The 22218-nt window shown below is 41.1% G+C and overlaps 1 protein-coding gene across 16 annotated transcripts in view; it reads right to left on the reverse strand.

Annotated features, from left to right (window-relative positions):
- ZEB2 (zinc finger E-box binding homeobox 2) overlaps nucleotides 1–22218 on the reverse strand; it is a 130984-nt gene that overhangs the window by 103768 nt on the left and 4998 nt on the right. The window contains exons 1-2 of one of the 16 annotated variants that reach the window (XM_036253600.1): nucleotides 9181–11737; nucleotides 5268–5792 (exon numbers count right to left, since the gene is read on the reverse strand). The exons of 12 other annotated variants lie outside the window; for them this stretch is intronic. The gene's annotated coding sequence lies outside the window, so the exon portion shown is untranslated. Of the gene's footprint in view, nucleotides 1–1171; nucleotides 1191–5267; nucleotides 6071–9180; nucleotides 11738–22218 lie in introns of those variants that run through there. 3 more of the 16 variants (XM_036253601.1, XM_036253599.1, XM_036253603.1) reach the window with 3 other exon arrangements.

Below are 22218 nucleotides of genomic sequence, written 5' to 3' on the forward strand. Positions count from 1 at the left end.
CCGCCCTATTCCTTTTCAGAAGACAGTTGAGTAGAATGTATTTGTCCTCCTATTAAGTCCGGCCTCGCTTTCACAACATGGTTTTTGTGTTCCGTGCACCCAGCCAGTCACTGGTGACGGTGAGATGGACAAGACCGTCCTCAAGGCAGTCACACGGTTGTGAGGAGACACACAGGTGTCGGATATTGTAAGGGCTGTGATAAAGGTCAGCTCAGAATACATTCTTGGAGGAAATTTTTTAGAAGGCGTTGTTCCTATGAGGAAAAGTACCATGTCTACTTTCTGGAAAGGTAGAGGTAGAAGACCATGCCAAGCACCATGACTATTTCTTTCTTTTTTCTTTTTTTGCAACTTAACATTTTTTATTGTTTACATTACTACAGATGTCCCTATTGCCTCCCCATTTTCCCACCTTCACCCAGGCCCCGCCCTCCGCTCCGTCTGGCCCTCCCACACTGTTGTCTGTGTCCATGGGCTATGCATGTATGTTCTTTGCTACTCTCTTCACCTTCTTTCATCCTGTTCACCCCACCCATCCCCCGTCAGACAGCTGTCGGTCTACACCATGTATCCATGTCTCTGGTTCTATTTTACTCGTCCACTTATTTTGTTCATTAGTTTCCACATATAAGTGAGATTAGACGGTATTTGACCTTCTCTGACAGGCTTATTTTGCCCACCATTATTTTTTAACAATCCTAAAGAACTGAAAAGGAGCGAACACCTCAGCTTATGGTTATTGTTTCCTCTTCTTAAGAGTGTTTCAACATGGCCCAGAAACTGAAGTACCTCTATCACAGAATTCCTGGTAGTCTGATTAGACACGCCATGAAATAGTTATAATCAGAATTTCCTGAGTGTCTTCTAAGCTCCAGATACTGCCCTTAGAATTTTGTTCAATACTCCCAATCACCCTGTTTTAAGCATTATGAACTAAAGCTCAGAGAGGGTAAGAAACAAACTCAGAGCCACAGAGAAATAAGTGGCAGAATCAGAGTTCGGACACAAATGTGTGTCTGAATGCTGTGTTTCTGTTTCTCGTGGTATTGAATTCCTCACTGCCCGGGGAGAGAGGAAAACGGGGCTCTCTTCGTTGTAAGTGAATGGATCTAGGGTGTTCAGGAGCAGGAGTCTGGGGAGCAGAGATGAGAACATGCAAAGAACGGCTCACCTTGGCGGTACCAGCCGGCAGTCCACAGCAGGCTGTGGGAAAGGAGCCACTGCATCATCTACAAGGGGACCAGCTCATAGCTTCTAAATTTCATCCTTAGTTGTGTAAGCTTTTTGGGACCTTTAAAAAAAAATCCTGACTTCACCTCCCATACACATCTCTTATGGCTGTTGTCCAGATCCTACTATCTGGGAACTTAATCTAAAATAGATTGGTCTTTTTGAATTGTCAAAAACTCTAAATGAAACAGGACTTCATATTTGCACAGACCAAATTTTCTGGGCTATACAAAGCTTAGCTCTTAAATTATCTTCTTAGATCAGTGAAGAAGTAAAATCTAGACTTTGCTGAAAAGTACAATGTAGATATGAATCTAATGAATCCTTGACTATATGCAGCCTGTGTGAGTTATTATTCTGCTTATTACCTATATCTATTAATAGATTAATTATAATGTTTAAGTTAGACATTTTAACCAAATGGTTAGGTAGACAGCTCCGAAACTGCTAAACTACTGTTCTTTTCTGACAACATAAATTAATTTCTAAAAAGGTAGAAATTTTGGAGTTCATTTCCTTAAATCCCAAGCCCTTTAAGAAAGGTAGACAATGTGGAAATATGCAGCTGCATTTTTTTTTTTTTTAAAGGCTACTGTTCCTTTAATGCCCAGCTGGTTCTGAGATGTAATAAAATTGACATATTGATTCCTTTGAATTTACAAATGCCTGTTTCATAAACTCCATCTCCAAAGCCTAGGCATCTTTAGAGCACTGTCATTTTTTTCCTCCAAATGGATCAATTATGTGCCCACGTAATCCTGTTACCTGTGAAATCCATGCATACTTCTCCCATTTGCTGCAGCTCCCAGGCGGACAAACTTGCATTATGTACGCATAAACAAACAGCGCATTTTCCTGATATTAGAGATTGTTTTCAAAGTGAAAGGCAATCTCTTGGGTCCTTTACTCAAAAAGGAAAAAAAAGGGTGGGGGAGAGAAAGAGAGAGGAAAAGAAAAACTGCCTGGTCTTTCAAGCAACCTCCGTATATATACACATACAAACACGTGTGTCTACATAAATATATGTATTTATAGTTACTATTTACAGTTCCTAACAGTTCATTTAAATTGTTATGTTTTGCTATGTTCAGTCTTTTAACTCATCCAAGGAAGTAAGTCTCTTCATTTTAAACTAGTTCATGAAGGTTTATCACATTTTTTTAATGCTGTCTTTTCTCCTTTGTTGATAATTAGTTATTTAAGGGCAAATCATCCCCAAGATACCTTGAGACAATTGAGAAAGGAAAACCCAAAGTGAATTAGGTTATAAAGTTTGCAGCGGTTTTATAGAAAGAAAAGTCCTCGGTATTTTTCATTGTAGCACTTGACATTCACCGGCTCTGCGTCTTCTTTAAACACACACAGAGTCCTTTATTGAGACAACCGTAGAAAACACAAAGATTCTGCGTCTACTACATTAGGAGAGAAACGCCTCAGTGAACTAGAAGGTCTTTCCCGTGTCTTAAATCTGTAACAGCAAATTGTCTTCCCACACAAGCGTATTTACATGTTCACGTGTGGACAGCCTCGCCAGTACAAAATGCATAAAGAGGGCTCATGTGAGAACGCGCGCACAGACTGTGCCTATAGAATCCCTGCAAACAACCCACAAGCAAACCTGCTTTTGTCTATGTGTGAACTCTCTGTGTGAGCAAAGTACGGTGCATGTTCTGCACAGAGATGTGAATTCTCCCTTCATTCTTTCAGCCTGTGCTGTATCTGATTTTCCTCACTTCACTGGGCACCAGCAGTCCAGCTACACTGCACTTGCTCCCTACAATTTGTCTCTCAGAGATTCCCCAAATCACAAAACATCGTGTCTGCTGTCCAATGTGCTCCCCATATGCAGAAGAGATGGCCTAAAAAATGGGGTTGTGCTGGGAGCCCTGTGGCCTGGCCCACTGCTGCCATTGTGCGGGGTGGTTTTCAAGATAAATGGCTGCATGTTAACCAGATTTGACATGCTGTACAAAGGCAGGCACCTTTGGTCCCATGACACAGCCAAACAGAAAACACAACAAGCAAGCCTGGCAAAGATGTCCGACATGAATAAAAGCACAACAATTTGTCACATAGTTGTTACAAAATGTTAGCAGCTTTAGGGCTTGCCACGGGATGGCAGAGATAAGGCAGTGTGGAGAATTTGGAAGTTGGAGGATTGGTGAGTCTCAGGCAAGGGAAGAGTTAATTCAGAAAAGAGGGAAAACAGTCATCACAAAGGGATTATTTTCATTTGCTTCCTCATAAGACCGAAGAAGGCCTTAATGTCATGAATTAAATCAGCAAGGCCAGTGCCCCGGGTTCACTAAATTCACTGTTTTGAAGGGCTGTCTGTTAACCATCTCTTTCCAAACTCCCTAAGAGGGACACATTCTAGTATCCGTTTCTTGAAGATCAAGAATCATTTTTCATTTTCTTTTTCAAACTGACACAGCACTGAATGAAAGAAAGAATTTTGAGGATAAAAAACCTTATTCCCCACTTCATCTCACTAGTCACCCAGAGAAAGGGGCATCAAACTGCCTCACTTTAACTCTTTTTCAAACGCTGGGTTTCCTTTTCCAAATGTCCTTCCAGAATCACTTGTTAATTCTGGAAATTCCACCATTCCAGTAACATTTAACCATCAACTTTCTTCCTAACTCTAGGCTCGTGCCTTTTCTCAGCCTTCATTTCCTCATCTGTAAAAAGTGTATTAAAATAACAGTATTATTTATTTGATACAATTGTTGTCAGGGCAACATCAGATGACACAGACAAAATTCTTAGCACATTATAAGTACTCAATAAATGTTAGATAACATTAGCTTTCGTACAGTTGCCAGAGACATTTCACTGGAAAACAAATTTGATTATGTCATTCTTCTTCTTTAAAAAGGGTTCACACGCTCATCATCACCTATTGACTGGATAAGAGCCAGAAATATGGGATCGGAGAATCTTCTGCTCCCAGGCCACCTTTGCAGACTCAAGTGAATCGCATCCTCTTGCATGTGCCCTCTGTTCAGACATCTCTGTTGGCTGACAATACCTGAGCTATTCTCCCTCCCCTCCTCCAATGCCTGTACCTGCTCTCCTCTCAGCCCAGGATACCCTTCCCTCACTGGTAAAATCTAAGTCACACCACCATATTCTCCTTAAAAGCCACCTCCTCCAGAAAGTCTGCCCTACCACCTTCTCCTAGATCTAGTTACATCCTCTGCACTCTGTATCCATAGGTGTGCTTTCATAGCACTCAGCACATTTTCCTCATTTCTTCAGCCGCCGCCACCATCCCTTTCTTGCTAGACAGCAAACTCCTGAGTGGCCCAGGCTCTACCCTTCATTTTTGAATCACAGCCTCAAGTATAGGGCCTGCTTGTAGTAGATGCTCAATTAATGGAGAATGAGGAAACACTGTAATTTTCTGCTGAAATACCAGAAGCCTAAGAAGGACCTGGTGGCATACTTGTCAATTATTTTTGCAACAAGAAAAAAAGATTTTTTTCTTCTAATGCAATGCTCAGATCACCCTTAGGAATGAAGGTGAAAGAAGCCCTGAGTGGGAAAAGAAAATGTGCATTTTTCTTCCATGAACCTGACATCAGCTCCAGAGAGGTGCTGCTTCTAGCAATAGAATTAATCAAGTAAGCTCACATTGAAACTTTGAAAAGAAATAGGACTTACAAAACCAAATTGCTGGCCCATCTAGTGCTAGTATAGCCAAATAGTTCAGACCCTTTCTGAGGACCCTGCTGACACTGTGAGACTGTAGAGAAAGACACTTGGGAGAGGGGGCTCGTATAAAAGACAGCGCCACAGTCAGTGACTTGACGAAATACAGTGAAATCTCCCTGGTGAAGAACTCCACACTGCCCTGCTCTCTTACAGAGGGCTGAGAACTAAATGTAAAGCAGTAAGAAGATTTCTACTGCAAATTTTTCAAGGGGTCGGGCCTGGAGCTCTATTGACATCTGTGATTCTCTAACCTTTGTGACCCCTTGTAAACCCAGAACCAGCACAGCCTGGAGGGCAACGTAGTTCCTCCCCCATCTCACCTCTCTCCTGAAATCTGAGCCAAGCCCCATGTGGCTGCAGATCTAGTGTTCACAGGTCCATAAGGGAATCCAGGAAGCCACACTGGGATGAAGTCTGCACTCTCCCTCACTGAAGGTGGACGGACTGCTGGACGAGGCAGTCGTCCTAATCACAGCTGGTGGGGGGTAGGAGCTGGTGAAAGGAGAAGGATCGCGAAGTTAACTGGTGACCTTTCAGTTTCCTCCATTTATAGGTCTCGTTTTATTTCTACTTGTAATATTAAATGGAAAACAGATTGAAATGCAGGAGAAGTGACGGCATGCCACTTGGAACAACCAGCCCAGTTGTCGCCTCGAAACCGCACAGTTCATTTGTATCCCAAAAGTGACGAGGAAGGGTCCTGGGGGACGGCCTCATACCTGGCCTGAACTCGGAGGATGGCAAGATGCTGTCGGAGAAGAAGACTGTTCTTGACTTTTCGTCTCTCTCTTCAAAATGTCAGGGTTACCCAAGAATGTCTTTAGAGCGAAATCACTGATTTCTGCCTTAAACAGCAAAGAACCACGCAGAATACTTTACATGAGTGATTCTGATGATTAATCTGTGACAGTTAACTAAACATATTCTTAGGATGAACTTTATAGGGAGAGATCATTTTGCAGAATGCTCAGAAGTCCCAAGAAGTCTCTTTGACTCCAGTGGCAGCCAGATACTCAAACCCCATATTCTCTTTGATTAAATATTAAAATGTTTTAAATTTATATTGTTCAGATGGTCACGATAAGCACAAGAAAGTTAAATTTCTTCCATGAAAAGGAGATTTTAAAAGCTTAGTAGTTCTATTTTAATAACAGCGTAAACAGAAATAATTTTAAAATAGTACCTAAACTATAAATTTACTCATGTGTCAAGAGAATGCCTGAAATCTACTAAGTTGACAGCATGATATTTTGTTAGAAAGTTGCACCTTTGTTAAAAAGAGAGATTCTATTAATAAGCAGAGTTCATTTCTGGAGAAAATATTTTTAGTAATAGTTTATTAACCTGTTTTCAAGGCTTTATAGGTAGAAGAAAAATATTAAAGAATCTAAGGACAATATTGATTATATTGTCTATAACCCTCTAGTTCTCCCTCAGACTTTAAAAATAAAACCTGATGTATCTGTTAGGTTGGTTAAGAGTCTTTATGTCTGTTCCTGAGAAGATTTCCCTCCAGGTGTCTATTTTATTGATGGCAGTGGTGTGCAGCAAAGCAAATCCACATTAGTCAGAATTTCAGGTGCACAATTTTGACCCTTGTAACAATATGAGGTCTGCAATTGCTGTTGTTACGTTTCCTAATCTAGGTCTAAGATATGTGCAGTGTGGCTTTCAGAAAATAAAAAAAAAACTGATGGATCGTGCCATCTATGGCAGCATTTGTTCAGCATTTGGTACAAACGGGAGAAAAAAGATACAGAATGCATGGATTGATTTTCAAATTACCTCAATATTTTGAAAACATTTTCACCTGCATGCTGAGAATGCTAAGAATGGCAAGGAAGGCAATTGTGCATTTGCACAGCCTCCCCTGCATTCATTTATAAATTACCTCATCACTGACTGAAATTAACACTGATTCTTACAGGCAATTTCTCAATTTCCAATGCTAATTACATTTTTTTTACTTTTAAATTCTGTACCACCTGTTTTGGGCAAGACATCTTAGGCAGCGCGACCGCATTTAATCACAATTTTAATTAACCGCCCTGTAGATGTGAAAAAGAAGCAATTATAATGTAGATGAATGATGATTTTTCTGCATTAAATTGTTTTGTTTCCCTGGTATGTTGATTGTAACACAGCACACAAATACAGTAACTGTACAATTTTTTTTCTATTGTAATTTAGTAATTGTTTTTGGAAAACCAGTTTGGGAATGAGTGACTTCATCTGTTTACAAATTGATTGATACTGTTCACTCGCTGATTGCTGTGGCGTATATTTTGGTATTGCACAGCCTAGCATAAAATATAATTAGAGATGCACAGGCTTTGCAGCACCATTTTGGAATCTGAAAATCAACTGTAACTGAAGTATGTTTTCCTTGAGCATACTAGTATCAGTTGGGGCTGATGAAATGATAATCAAAACAATGGGCTTTCCAATTCCACCACTAGTAGAAATCCTTGGTTTCAATCTGATAGTCTAATATGGTAAGTTTATGAATTACTCTGTACTAGGCCTGGGAGCTGGGGGCTGGCAAGTCTGCAGCTTGCACAACTCACTCAGATCTGTATCACAAGAAGCACACAAGTGAGGTAAGGAAACAATGATGAAAAAGAAAGGGTTGCTGCTTTGGAAAGGGAAGGCTCGTTCCCGACACCCTGGCACAATGCACTGGTGTGCTGTAGCTCTAGACTATCTCATCTCTACACTGTGATACAATGAGATCACATGCATGCTCCTGGCTGGCAGATAGCGAGCATTAAAGCCCCACCTCACGGCAGATAAATTCAAAGATCTTATTTATGTGAAGCAGGGCTGTTCCTCACTGGACTAAGGATGGGACAGGGGGAAAGACAGCCATCGCTATCTGTTTTTGAAACCTGATGCTGATGGATGGCTAGAAGATCTTACTATTCTCACACGAATTAGAAATTCCTTGAAGAACACCCTACGCTGACAACACACCCACTCCCAAATGTACAAAATTTCTCAGTTGATGCACTTCATTGGTATCCCAGGGCGGGAGCCTCCCTCAAATCATCCAATGAATAGTTCTAAAATGTGCTCCCTTGGATGAGCCCTGGGCTAGGCCATTTCTGCTGGCCTGGAGAAAGGGGGAGGGGCCATGTAAGCAATTGTGGATGTTCAAAGGAAACTATTTATGAGATATCTTCTCTCTACTCTGCTTCTTTTTATACTCCGTTCCTTAGAAGATCCTGAACTAGGACAGTTCATTAAAAGGTGAGAAGTCATGTGTTTTTGTTATAAAACACAGCTAAGATACAGCTTCATTTAGAGCAATTTACAGATAGGATGTTATGAGTTGGCACAACAAAGCAGATAACGTTGAGCTGGGGGGTGAGGCAGGAGGACCATTTGGATCAACTTCTCTTTGTCTCATTTATAAACAGATGCTAACAAAGTATTAATAGAAAACACCAAACTAATGCCAAAATTCACTTCATATATTAAGTGAGAATCTGCCCCATTAATATAGTAAAAGGTCTATTCTTTTGCCCGTTTGGAGATGTGTGTGCCTAAATCTAGTTCACACCAGTGGGATTGGGCACATCAATCTCCCACGAAACGTAAGAGAACAGACCACAGAGTATCTTGTAATCAGCTATGTCGTTTTCATGTATGATGTTATACAAAAAGCAGCAATAAAAGCTTAACTGTGCCTGTCCCCGCACCTGTGTCACCCTTTCTGGCTGTGAGAATTATTTGCTATAAATGAACGTTGAGTAAAACTACTACTTTTTTAAAAAGTTAATTCATTCCCGTTAGTAAAACTGTCATTGCTAACAAAGCATGCTTAGGGCAGGTGAAAATGTGTACGTGTTTTACCCTCGAGATTCAATGTCAGATTTTTAGTGCAGTCTCACTGGCGAGTAGCAGAAATACTTTCATGCTGCTGGATGTTTTTCTCTACTTCGCCACCTTCCTCACCTTCCTCGTAACAGCTCCTAAGAAAGATGCTGTTTTATGAATGAAGATAAAAATAACCCTGAATATCTCAAATTATAGCCTCTTTACATAATGAAAAGGGAGTGTTCTGGCAAAAGACTTCAAGAGATTTTTTTTTTTTTTTTTCATAAAGTTGTTCCAGCAATAATGCTTGTTTGGAAGTTTCTAAAAGTGGTAGCATCTGTGCTCCTGCTGGGACGAGATGTCATTCCACAAACCTTCCTGGGAGTGGCTTGTCTTTGGGAGAAAATAAAGTACCTGATCCCGGGCCTTCCTCAGCTTAGCTCCAGTATCTTCACACGCTGACCCACCGTGCGTTCCTTCCAGGGGAGAGCTGCTTCCCATGGCTACCTCCTCAATATAAACTTGCTAACTAATCTCTCAGCAAACACTTGGAGCGAACCTGAAGGGGGGAAAAAGAGGCAGAGGGGGAACAAAACACCCCCGCCGTAGATAAAGCTCAAGACAGTCAACGGGACGCTGCGATCTACATTCAGTTCTGAACCTCAGTTTGCTTTTGAAGAACTAGCTGTTGTCGGTGGGACAGGGATTTTTATCACAATCATTTTACTTTTGAGCCTCAATCCTAACTCTTCCACTATCTCTTAAATAGGGCTCGCTTTAACATCAAAGAGCTGTTTTGTTTTGTGTTTTTTTTTTTTCCAGCAGGTAGCAATGTGCCTACCACTACAGGTATATTTATAAATGGCTTCTTTTAGAACTGAGCACCTTTTTAATAACACATCTTTTTTAAATATATCTTTTTAAAAGTCTACCCAGATTGTACACACACAAGGTAACTTTTCCTTGGGAATTTATGGGAGAGTCCACTGTTGGAAATAAATAATGACTTTCAAGCAATGATCAAAGAAAAATAAATCTTTTACCCTAATAAGACTTTTTAAGACTGGAATCCCATTCTTAAATGGATAACAGTTAAGAGGATACTGGCAATCTATTTATTTCCAAAGCTGCGTTTTAACATTGGCGACACAGCAACTGGAGGAGCACATGAACCCTAGGGTCTTCAAAGTTCAAGCTTTTACAATTAAGTTGGTCGGTAGTGTTTGAAAACATATTGTTCGGAATTTAAGTTTTAATATCTAGGAATAAACAGAGCATTAAATCAAGCAAAACTGTGACAAGGCCAATATGCACATGGACGATGCCAGGAAGGCATCTTCAGCCCTTTGTTCACAGCTTAACAAAACTGTGCCGTCACACCACTTTAGTTCAACAGTGCCTGTCGAATGGGCATCAGCAGATCAGCCAATGCCTGTCATACACAGAGCCTGAAGACAGTTTGAAAGCAAGGGCTTATTCGACCCCCAGGTCTAGTTGGAAAATGGGGAGGGTTGCAGATCATCTGGTAAAGACAACAGCACCCTCCCCCAGCTAAGGTTAGAAAAGATGGGAATGACAAAAAAGTATGAGTTTAAAAAATAGACATGAAAGACAACAACAACAAAATAATAGTAATAATAATGTACTCGGGCAAAGGAAGCACTTTTCACATGTTTTCTTTGTAAGAGCAATTAGAAATGTTTTGCAATCAGGATTTTTCTTAAAGCGATGTTCCCGATAGTAAAATAAAAGTTTAATGTCATTGCTATTTTCAGATTTTGCCACATTTTTTGGCCTTTAAACAACTGAATAAATGTTCTTACATGTCAGGATAGGAGGATGCTATTTGACAAAGAGAACTCGCAACCCCCTGCTATTCAAAGCAGCACCTCTTCAAATATAACTTTTGCTAGTGGCTGTTTTTTGTGCATCAAAATGCACTAACTTTTGACTTTACAATCTCCTGAGCTCTGGTCTCTGAACATTTAATCTGCCTCGGAAGAGAACCAGAGAAAACAAATCTGGTAAAGTGAAGGAATTGTGAACTTTCCTACAAGTTAACAATTAGAAAGAAATCCAAACCGCCTTATTTTCCTCCTATAACACTGATCATGAGATTTGGCTTTCAAGCTTTAGTAAGTGCTGAGGAGGTGCCTCAGAACTTTCCTCCTGTTTAATTAAGTGTGCCCACTCCTCCTAGGCATCCAATCAGATTAACCACGAGCCTCCCCCCACCCCTCCCTGCAGGACTGGGGAGCCCCAGCGGTAAGGAGTAGCTGAAGGTGTTCTGAATCTCTCCACCTTCTCAGTTCCTCCAGGACACACTGCTATTGAGAGCCACACAGGAGTTGAGATTTCCCTTACACTGAAGTTGAAAAGCTCTCGCTCCAACCTCTCTCCCCCCTCTCTGTCTTTCACTCTGTTACTGTCAGTTTGCTGCCTGTACTTTAGCTGTCTCTTTTCCAGTCTCTACTCTGTCAGTTTCTGGCCTGCCAATTTCAACTTGAAGCTTGACTGGGCTGATTTGATGCAAATACCTCCAGGGAAAACCCTGAAACTGATGAACAGTTATGTCAAGTCGATTTTGCACCATCGGGAAAAGGTAACCTCTGCGAGAAAAAAAACAACAAGGTTAAAGAGACAAGGGCTTTTCACGTGTAATACCTCTGCTGCACATCTCCTTCACTGTTTACCATCCCTCAGAAATTGTAACTGTCAGAATTAGTCCTAATTGCAGATGCGAAAGCTGCCATTATAATAAAAACAGAGGCAGTGCAGGCATTAAATGTAGCAGCCTAATTTGTGAGACTACAGAAAAGGTAGAGTAAATGAATATTTCATTACTTTAATTACCAGGGACTACTCTTTTCTTGCTGTCTTATGATAAGTGTTGCTGTAACTAGCAACAGCAAACATCCACTAAAATATAAAGTGCAATAATCGTCCTGCTGTCAGGATCACCGCTTTAAAATACGAGCCGGGGAAAAATATAATGGTTTATCTATTTCTTAGAGATTGGAGAAGTAGAAGATGGAAATTCATTTAATGTCAGGGGGGGGGGGGGGGGATGCACTCACAAAGGCACCAGTAAACAGGTTTTAGTCAGAGAATAATGACTCCGAGAGAGAAAGGTAAAAAAACCAGCTGGCTATACATTTGAAGAGTTAGCCCTAAAAAAATGCCAGAAAGTGAAAAGGAGGAGGTAATAGTGTTTGGAATTTTTAAGGCAAAATTTTGTTTTGTGTTGCACAGCGTCATTGCTTGAACATTAGAAAATAAAACTCCAGTGACGAGGAGAAAGACAAGAAGAGAGCAAGTGGTTTCCAAATGATTAAGCAAAGGTGGAAAAAGTTCAAGTTGGCAAAAGTTTAGAGGCTCAGTCCAGTTCCATTTAAAAAAGACTAGATAAAGCCTGCCAGAAAAAGGACTTTGCCTGCAGTTTCGGAGTCCTGATTCATAAGATTTGGGGAGTAACCATAATTACTCACCACTGACACCTTGAAAAGGCCCAGCATCTCTCTATAAATGTCAATTTCAGGTAAAGGGGCAAGGCTCGGTGGGGAGGTGGCTGCAGGAGGCGAGGGAGGGGTCTGGGAGTGGGGGTGTGGTTGAGGAGGTTGCTGAGACTGGTTGAAGCCAGCCTGTCTCTGCATTTATCACTTTGTCCCAGAGGAGGTGTTTGTTCAACACAGCAGTTTGACAGCACAGAAACACTGAGGCCAGAAGCCCTATCAAAGAACCTACTGACACGTATCATTTGTGGTCTTGGTTTCACAGGGCAAGGCTACCTCATCCTTTATCTGCACAAGTACAAAACTCCACACATTTCTGAGTGTTCAGTCTAGTTTAATAGCCCCCCTTTTCCTTTTAAATATTGTAAACACTACCTTGAAATACCACCTTTATTCAGGACTCCCGAGTGCTGTTTTAAAAACCATAATAATTTGCAATCAATTTGGCATAATCTGTGATAAGGTTGGTAATATTGAAGGAAAATGGTGGAAAACAGTTTCAAAGCATAAAACTTGTAATTTATCCTAAATGATACACTTAAAGCATGGATTGCTAGGTGCTGGTAAGTTTGTAAGAGTCACGTGGCATGGGAACACTCCTTTTTCTTACAATAACTCCTATGAAACGGGAGTCTCCATTAACTCTTCACCTCGACTGCTTCTGTTGAAATGTATTTCATTCACAAGCTATGATTGTAATGAACGTTTAAGAGAAAAAGTAGCAGAGCTGGGGTCCTAGGGTGCATTTGTGTATGTGTGCCTATGGCCTGTATTCAGTTTTCAAATCCCCATCAGCAGAGCAAAGGCGGTGGAAACCTTCCGAGCACAACCATGTGGCTTAGAGATTTTCCCCCCTTAACGGGTCTATTTTATGAAAACACAGCTTACTGAGGTCTTTATATATAAACCTCACCTCTTAAAACTGAGAAATCTCATGATGTGAAACACTTCCATTGATGTGCTTTGTGTCTAAAATAGAAACTTAGGTACTTCCAAGAACAGGCAAATTGCAAAGTTTCTTTGATTACAGTGAACTTGGGTATGTAAGATACTATAAATACAATTTGAACTAGGAAACAGTGGAAGCTATCTTATCGACTACATTTCTAGATCACTTGGACACTGAATCCTTGAAATTTGCTCATCTGTCTAAGAGAGAAAGAGAGAAAAATCTCATCTCATAAACAGCATGATATCTTAATCTGTTGATCTATTATTGATTACTTATTTTTGGAGGCAGTGTCTTATCACCTTGTCTGAAGTACCTTTCCTAGAGTTGATTATAAAAAGAAATATGAAACCACATATAAATAACAAACATAACTATATTGTAATCTCAGCAATATAACTATTTTTATGTAGAACATGTTTTTATGTATTACACATTTTTATGTAGAACACGTTCGCCTTTTGTCATGGCAAATCATTAGTGACAATCACCTGTTCCCAAAATAATGCAATCATTTACCTCTATTGTCTGAGATTATTTTAAAGTGTTTCCACCTTATCATGGTCATTCAAAAATACACCTTCACATATTTGCTTTTGTGATAAAGTTAGCTAAACTGACCAGTTCTGCACTTATTGTTAGCTTAAAAGAATATATTCATTTAAGTGGGATTTAAAATTTTAACTTCAGAATATTCAGGTTCAGACTTAGGTCTCTTTAGCTTTAAAGTAGATTGTATATGGGTTTAAGTTGAAATAACACAGCAGTCAAGAGAAATGAAGAACTAAAAATGGACTGCATACAATAGAACACAACATTTAATCCCATAGATTACAGGATCTGGAGTCTTAATTTTATAGAAATATTTCTTTTAAAAAAGAAAGGTAACTTAAATGTGTACACTAACATTTCTGTATTGTCTTTTAATTCTAATGACTACTTCAAATATCCCCTCAGCTCAGTAATTGAACTAAATTTGTAAAAAAAAAAAAAATCATGAATCATTATGATGATTACATTCAATTGAAAAAATGAAAGCAAAGTTCAATCAGATTCTTCTTGAAATGTTTGCTCCTCTTCCATCCCTTATGTGTCCCAGCTGCTTGCTCTTCCGAAGTCTGGTTTTCAGAATCCAATATTAATTTATAACCAAGACTGCAGCGTCCCCTGGAATGTACGTGGCGTTATTAACTATCACACTTTCTTGGGTCACAAACACACAATATCTGCTGAGGAACTGATCATCTTCCTTCTCTTTTCTCTTTGCAGCTCCTCTAACTTTCCTGTCAGGAGCCTGAAAAAATATGCGAGTTACTGTTGCTGAGGGGAGACAAAGTTTAACTTCTGGGTTGGCAATCGGAGAATAATTCATGAGCAGATTTCGAGCAAATGATATGATTTGCTAAATTTTGGTCTTTGATTTATATTTATGTACTCCTGCTACTGCTAAGATTTTGCCAACCTCAATTAGATCATGAATGAGATCATTTTAATTCAGCCCCCAAACTGTGACCTGACCATGGTCTGAAAGTGTTCAAAAAGTAATTTTAAGCCTCCCTTTGATTTGAAAAGGAATACTGCATGCTTGGTCGTTCATACAAATAACATAAAACTTAATTATTGGATGATTTGGCAGAGGACCTTCTTGCCAAACAACAGTCAATGCCAGCTACTGTGATGCTGGCGGTGCCCAGGCCCCCGCACGCACAGTCCCCTGTATACAGCGTTTGTTCATTGTGTCTCAGGGCAAGATGCTTTCAAATAGGATTCATGGATCTGGGAGGCAGGGTGCACGCAAAGGATGTACCATATTTATAACTCCGGTTAAAAAATGCTGTCTCACCTAGAAGGGAAGTAGATCTGCGCTGTCAAATCACCAAGAGGCTGTGACAAAGGGAGCTGGCAGCCTGACACACGGTGTAACAACATAGCAAACACCTTTAATTCTGTCATGTCTCATACCCTTTACTTTCTCACACATTTGTGGCTGCTCCAACGTTGACACCTACACTCTTTTTCGAAACTAAATAAGGCAATCTTATTTCAGCCCAAATGCAACACCTGTAAAGTTATTCTTGTGCCCAGCAAAAAATAACTATTAACTCCTTCCTCTTATAAATGCCTCCCTGCTTGCTTTGAAAAGTCTCAAGTTGGTAAGAGCCGGCCTTGAGGCTCTGATTCTGAGGTTCACATGACTTCCCGAGCTCCAAGAGATAGGCAACACTTCCGCCTTGAAGAGAGGTGAGGGCTTTGATAATGTCACTGTCCAAACTGGCCTTTTGCAGCTTTTCGAGGCGAAGCCTCTTTCTTCATCACAAACTTCTGGTGTCTTTTATAATAAGGAGAGACGCCCCAGCTGCTTCATTCCCTCTAGCTACCATAGTCTAATATTTTAAAAGCTGGAAATGAAAATAGCTTTTCTAAAGATATTTCCTGGAATTTTTAATGTGCTGCCTGATTTCTTTCTTTCTTTCTTTCTTTTTTTTTCCTTGCCAATTATAAACCACCATTTGGAGGGCTTATGAGCAATGGAAGTCCACCTCATCTAATTAAACCACATTGTTTTAAAAGCTTGAACAGTTTTCATGTCTACAAGACTTGTCTGAATAATAAACTGTTAGAGCCGGAATTCTAAGTGTCTTTAGAGAGCTGGGATTTTTATCTGCTGAGCGCAAAGGGCCAGGAGCTCAAAGAGTTAAAGAGTGTTCCCCGCATTGCTGGCTAGGTTAATATCACAGCTGCCTGGTAAGGCATTATCCCGGTACCTCACTTAACAAAAGCCTCCTTTTGCAAACAGACTCCCACTTTCCCCCCAAGTGTCCAAAGGTGTTTACTGAAGTAAATCTGCCTAAATCCTTCATTGCTTGGGGTCATGGGGATGGATAGGAGGAGTGGAAGGTGTAGGGATAATCTCTTTTTGCAAATTCTGTAAATCTTCTGGGAAAAAGAAAAAAAAAAACAAAAAACAAAAAACAAGAATCTGTGTCACATGCTCTATACAACTTTTAACATCTCCGCTAGCTTTGCTCTTAAAAGTGAAATCTGCCACGATGGTTATCCGAAAAGCCACGCTTCCAATGCTTCACTCTGCTATGTGAAGTGATCGCCCTCCCTAAGTTGTGTGTGTGTGTGTGTGTGTGTGTGTGTGTGTGTGTTACATGCTTAATCTAATTGTTGAAGAAAAACTGTTGGTATCTTAAAAGTGGTTTCAGAAAGAGGAGGAAAAAAAAAGACAAGACAGTTTAGGAGCAAGATAATGTAGCTGAAAAGTTGTCACGAGAGGTTTCTGCTCTTGCTGTGGTCTCATTCCAACACCATTAGCTGCATGTTAGGTTTGCATGTTGAAAATGGAGGCAAATAACACAGTAAAACCTGACAGGTCCGCCTGCGAGGGTTTAAACAGCTCCCAGTAAGAAGGAGCCCTTTAGGCATAAACTTTCTCTCTCGAGAACGTGAATACCACCAACCCCTCCCTATAAATCTTGCAGCATCCAGTTTGAGATACAAAAAGGCTGTCATCTCACAAATGTTAAACATACTAAAAAAATCTGAAAAAAAAAAGTATGGAGAAGGTGTGAAAAACGTGGCACTTTACAGCCCTCAAAGCTTTTTAAAATAGAACAACTTTTCCCCCTAAAATTCTTTTCTTCGGATTTTTTTTCCTTCCTTTTTGGCTCATTTGTGAGTTTCTTTCTTGGCTTTTTTCCCCTTTCATTTGAAAATATGAATTATCATAAAAAGTCAGGGGGAAAAAATGGGAAAGTCTTTTCCAGTTTTCCTGAAGATGTATCAGTATGTTCAGGCAACTCCTCCGGCTCCCTCTGGGCCAGACACCCATCCCTGAACCAGACCAGGGCCTCGGGAGACAGGATCCCTTTCCTCCTGAGCTGTCTCCAGCGTGCCGGCCCCCCTCCCCTGTCTGATGGTAAACAATCCCAGTGAAGCCAAACAGTAGGCAGCACTCAAGAGTGGGAAGCCCACACACCTAACCCCAAGTCTAACAGGCTTCTGGGGGAGAATCTGATCCCTCTCTGACACTTTTTACCTCAAGTGTTGAGCGGGTGGCCATGAATAGTACAGACATGCCATCTTGTAACACTATATGCCTGTCAGGAGGGACAGGGCCTGGTTGAGCATCAACTATATAAGGCTGGTAACTAGGGAAAGCCCAACAAACAGCCACAAACACCTAAGTTATTTTACTCAGCCACTACCCTCTGCCTCTCTCCTCTCTCTCTCTCCCTCTCTCTCTCTCTCTCTCTCTCTCTCACTCTCTCTCTCTTTTCATCTTGGCTTTCTGTGGCAGAATGCAAATGGAGCCTGCCGGCGGTGAAAGGGCTGAATTGTGATTAAGAAGAAGAAGAGCTCCTTTCTTTGTTCTCCCCTCAGGGGATGTTTACTGGGAGAGACACAGCGGATCAGATATGAAAGGCATTCAGGTCAGCATTGATGTGAGCGAAAGTGAAATCATACCTAAGGCATTCAAAAGACCGCCGTGTCAGGGGTTCAGCTAACGGTGCAGCTACTGTGTGTGTCTTCCCGGAGAGGCAAAAATCTTTTCACAGGCTGGCGATTTTTCTCTCCCTAATTTACTACAAAATTATAAAAGTTTTACCCCCCCTGTTTACCTCCCACCAGATGACACCGAGTTAGTATTTTCTCTCTTTATGGACCACACGCAAAAGCAGACTAACTTCTAATAACTGTATTTCCTAAATGAACCAGCAAGGCACCATCTGAACTGTGAAATCTTTTTTTTTTCTTTCCCAAAGCAGGTGTATTCATGTGCACTACATACATGCATAATACGGAACGGAGAACTGATGGAACAGAAAGGCCAGAAAAGCTCAGGCATGGATGGCTTTTCTTCTCACTCCCTCAGAGGAAATACAAGACAACACACACACAGTACAAAAACAGTACTGAACACCTTAAAACAAAATTCTTTATTTACTTTGTAACTACTAGTTACACTTTTCCTGAGAGTTTTCACTCCAACACAACTGTCACCCAAGATAAAAGTATTTGGCACATAGCTATTAAGGCAAAGACTTCCATAGAGTCTACTGATTATTACTGCTTTCCTTAAAAAAAAAAAAAAAAAATTGCTTGATGAAGAAATACTTGGCTCTTACTTTTTAAAAGTTTACACTCCCCACAGCCCAAATAGTCATTCAATAGATTTTCCAAGTGGTAAGCTGATGCTATTGGCATAAACAGAGCTATGTAAATATATACCAAATTCACAAATCACAGCAAACACACAAATAATGAGGAGGTGCCTAGATGTTTCAAGGCTTAAAATTAAAAAGAAAATCACATTTCATCTTCTGATTGCTAAAGAAAGAGAAGAAATAGAGAGTGGGAAGTAGGGCTCTATTTATTGGTTTTAAATCATCCTTCCCTCTGCTCTGAATTATTTTTTTTTTTTCAACCTTCACATCTTGGCTAAAAAGCATATTTGGGCTTATGTTAACATCTGCTTTTGTGGTGACATTTAATTCTGTATATTTTCAACTAGTGTTTCTGCATCACAGATTTTCCTCCTTTATCTCTTTGCTTTAAAAAGACAACCAAGGAGCAATCAAAAAGGTGTCTGACTTGGCCATTCAGACAATTGCCCCCTTGTGGGAATGCGGGAATGAATGGTACAGTGGACACCCCAGCACCATTGACGTTATAAACATGTAAATGAAACACATTAGGGCAGACAATCAATTGTCTGTGAGCATTGCAAACCTGCACTCCCTCTCTCTGTGACAGGCACAAAATAGTGTCTACCTTGGGAAGCCACGGTGCTGGAGAGGAAAAGGACAAAGAGTTCCCTTTCACACAGAAGAAAATGCACCTTAAAAGCCTTGCAAGAATGCAGATGACAAAAACTGTTGTAAGGAAAAGAATCTCCCACATCTTGGAATCAGCGCGGCTCTGTTCCAGAGCTAGCAACACCCTCCTTTCCTACCTTCAGGGCACACACATTTTTCCCAGGAAATATCCTTAATACAGTATTAGGGTCTTTGATAACCTCTTGGAATTTTCTTTACTTTGAGCAAATTAAGCAAGCAAGAAAGGATCTGAAACATATGACAGGGCAGCTTAGTGGGGAACTTTTAATCTTGGCTTTATTCGCATTTGGAAATGGACGCTTAAGAGACGTGAACTTATATTTATTTGGCAACAGAGAAACAATATAAAGTTTGAAATCCTTAGCCGACCCTTACCCCTGGTGGAGCATCAAGCCATGGATGTCAGCAGGCAAGTGGCTCTGCTGTGAAGGAAGACATGTTTCTACCCCCATTGACTTAGTTTTTTCAAACCAAAATAAAACAAATAGATCCCTCTAGATACACAGCCCCCAGCCTTGTGTATGCAGCGTGACAAAACTTGCAGGAGATCTCCAGAGAGAGAAAAGGATGGAGATGGATATCTCTGGAGCGCCCTGAGAACTGGTTGGTACCTGCCACACAAACTGCCTCTGAGTCTCTGAGTGCCAGCAAAGCAGGCTTCCTAATAAGCTCATCAACTTTATGAAGAAAGCTAGTGGCAAAAGCTTTTCACACTTGCAAAGATATCCAAGTCTGAACCGACTGGGATCCGAAGGAAACTCCCCTGCCTCAGGGTGCACTGAGAGGCTTTGACTGGAGGCTGCCCCATGCCAACTTCACCTCCCAGAGAGGAGCCACATCCTGACGAAGCGCCTGCCTGCATTTCTTTTCCTTTTCATCTAAGCATCTCTGAACCGGGAGCAGCTTCTGGGTCCTCCACTGCCTCTTAGCATCACCACCAGCACCTCCACTCCCTTTAGGGAAGTGGTAAAAAGTGAGGACTTATCTTAAACAAGGATATCATTTCTGCTCATCTGATTGTTTCTACTCTAGGATCCAAAGCCCTGAAAACAACTATCTTCAGCCCTTTTCATTACCACTGAAAGGCAGAGACCAGAGGCTTTTGTAAAAATCTTTCTCCGTCCCCATACAATCCCCAAACTTTGAAGAACAGTTAAATTTAACTTTTCTTTCTTTCTTTCTTCTATTTCCTTGTTCCTTCCTCTCTGAATTCAGTTTTCACGGAAAAGACAACTTCATTCCCTCTTCTGAAACGAGCAGTTTCTTGATTTGATTTTTGTTACAACCTGCATGTGTTTGTGCGGTATTTCAGAGGCTGATGCTGGAAGGCGGTGGGCTGGGGAGGCAGGCCAGTCTTCCCAGGCTCTGCAGGAGGCCTGAGGGAAGCCGCGGCATCCCCAGGAGCCGATGCCCGCATCGGGGGCTAAAGCAACAAACTTTGCAAGTTACAACCAGGCTGTGCCAGTGGCAGCAGCAACCCGGGCATCTCCGGCTCCCAGTGCTCATTTCTGACTCCAAGGCTGTGTGGAGATAGTGGAGTATAATCAGGGGAATTGAAAAGGGGGGGGGGTTCCCCTCCTCTCCAGCTCCAGTGAAAGTGTTACAAAGTGAGTCAGGCGACTGAAGATCATCTGACTGAACTTTCTTGAAACGGACACACATTCTTGTCTGCAGCAACTTGCTTTTTGCCTCCTTCTCCCTCACCCCTCTCCCCCTTTCCTGCTGCACATCTTATTTTCTGGGAAGAGATTTCATCCTTTCTATGTGGGGCAAAGGAGACTGTCCACTATGGATTAACTTGGCCCTGGCACTGTCTCTGCCAGGCATCTTTCAAGCCTGAGAACATGAAAGGCTGGATTTTAGTTTCTTGTTTCTCTCGTTGTAAATTTATTTTCCTCGAGCTGACTTTGCTTTTTAATAATTGTATACACCCTCATCTTCTAACCCTCGTTCTTGACTGGCCTTTCAAACACACACACACACACACACACAGACACACACACACACACACACAGATTTACACGTTTTATCTCCTTGTCGCCTTGGTCAATATATACACTGTTGACTTCATTAAAATTATATAAAGTGCCATTCTAGTTTCCTGGATGACCATCTTTTTTCTTTTTTCCTTGCAGCTTCTACTTCTATGATTAGTACTGCCATTATTTCTTTCCAGGAATTTCTATATGATTTTGATAAGCATCATCATATTTAGTGTTATCAGCAAAGACACAAGCTCAAAAGTGACATCTTTTCCATGAATCCAGGAAAGAAGAAAAATCCACTCAGTTCAGATAAATCCTGGCAATTCCCAGAGGAAAGGGCATTGGATACATGCTTGATGAGAAAGAAAATGAAAAAAAGGGAGAAAAAAAACTCTTCTACCCTCCTCTCAAAACCAGGACATTGCTCAGTCAGATTAAACCCACAGAAAAACACAAGTAACCAACTCACAACATGTTTTCCCACAGATTATTTGGAAAAAGAGACAGGTAATAGTCAAAGTTCAAGAAGCTCTAAGAGATGGACAGGCTTGCTGTTAAGTGTGCTGAGACTGGGCTAAATGCCTTAAGATGTGCAATTCAACTTTCCATTTCAGTGTTGAGGCTTCTCCCAAGTTAGTGGCTGGGCAGAGGGGAAACGGTTGCAGTGTCCTGGCTGAGCCCCTCCGGGGCACGCTGGTCCACCTGTGAAGCCCCCAGCAGGCCTCTCTTCTCTGAGAGCCACCCCCTCCTTCCCAAAGGTTCCCAGGAAGCCTGGAGCCCTCCATTTCCCCAGATCTGGGCTCTGGCCTGACCTCACTGCTGGGGCCAGACTGGTCAACAGTGGCAAAATCCCGAAGGGGGTGGGAGGAGGCAGGCAAGAAGAAACAAACATTTTAAATAATCTCTTGTGCAAAAGAACACTTCTGGGAACCTGGCTTTAAATCTCATTCTCTTTTCTCTCAAAAAAAAAAAAAAAATGACTGTTTAACATAAGGAAAAAAGCCTCCTTGACACAAAGCTTTTGTTATCCAGTTGATCAGCAACGTGCTTTAGATACTTGTAAGGGGGGAGCCCCACAACAGACATTGATTTTAGAAAATCAATAACCAACATTTAATAAAAGGAAGAGGAAACACAGGAGAGGATGGGGGACACTAGGT

This window comes from Molossus molossus, unplaced genomic scaffold (genome assembly GCF_014108415.1).
Source record: "Molossus molossus isolate mMolMol1 unplaced genomic scaffold, mMolMol1.p scaffold_m16_p_11, whole genome shotgun sequence".
In the NCBI taxonomy this organism is placed as follows: domain Eukaryota; kingdom Metazoa; phylum Chordata; class Mammalia; order Chiroptera; family Molossidae; genus Molossus; species Molossus molossus.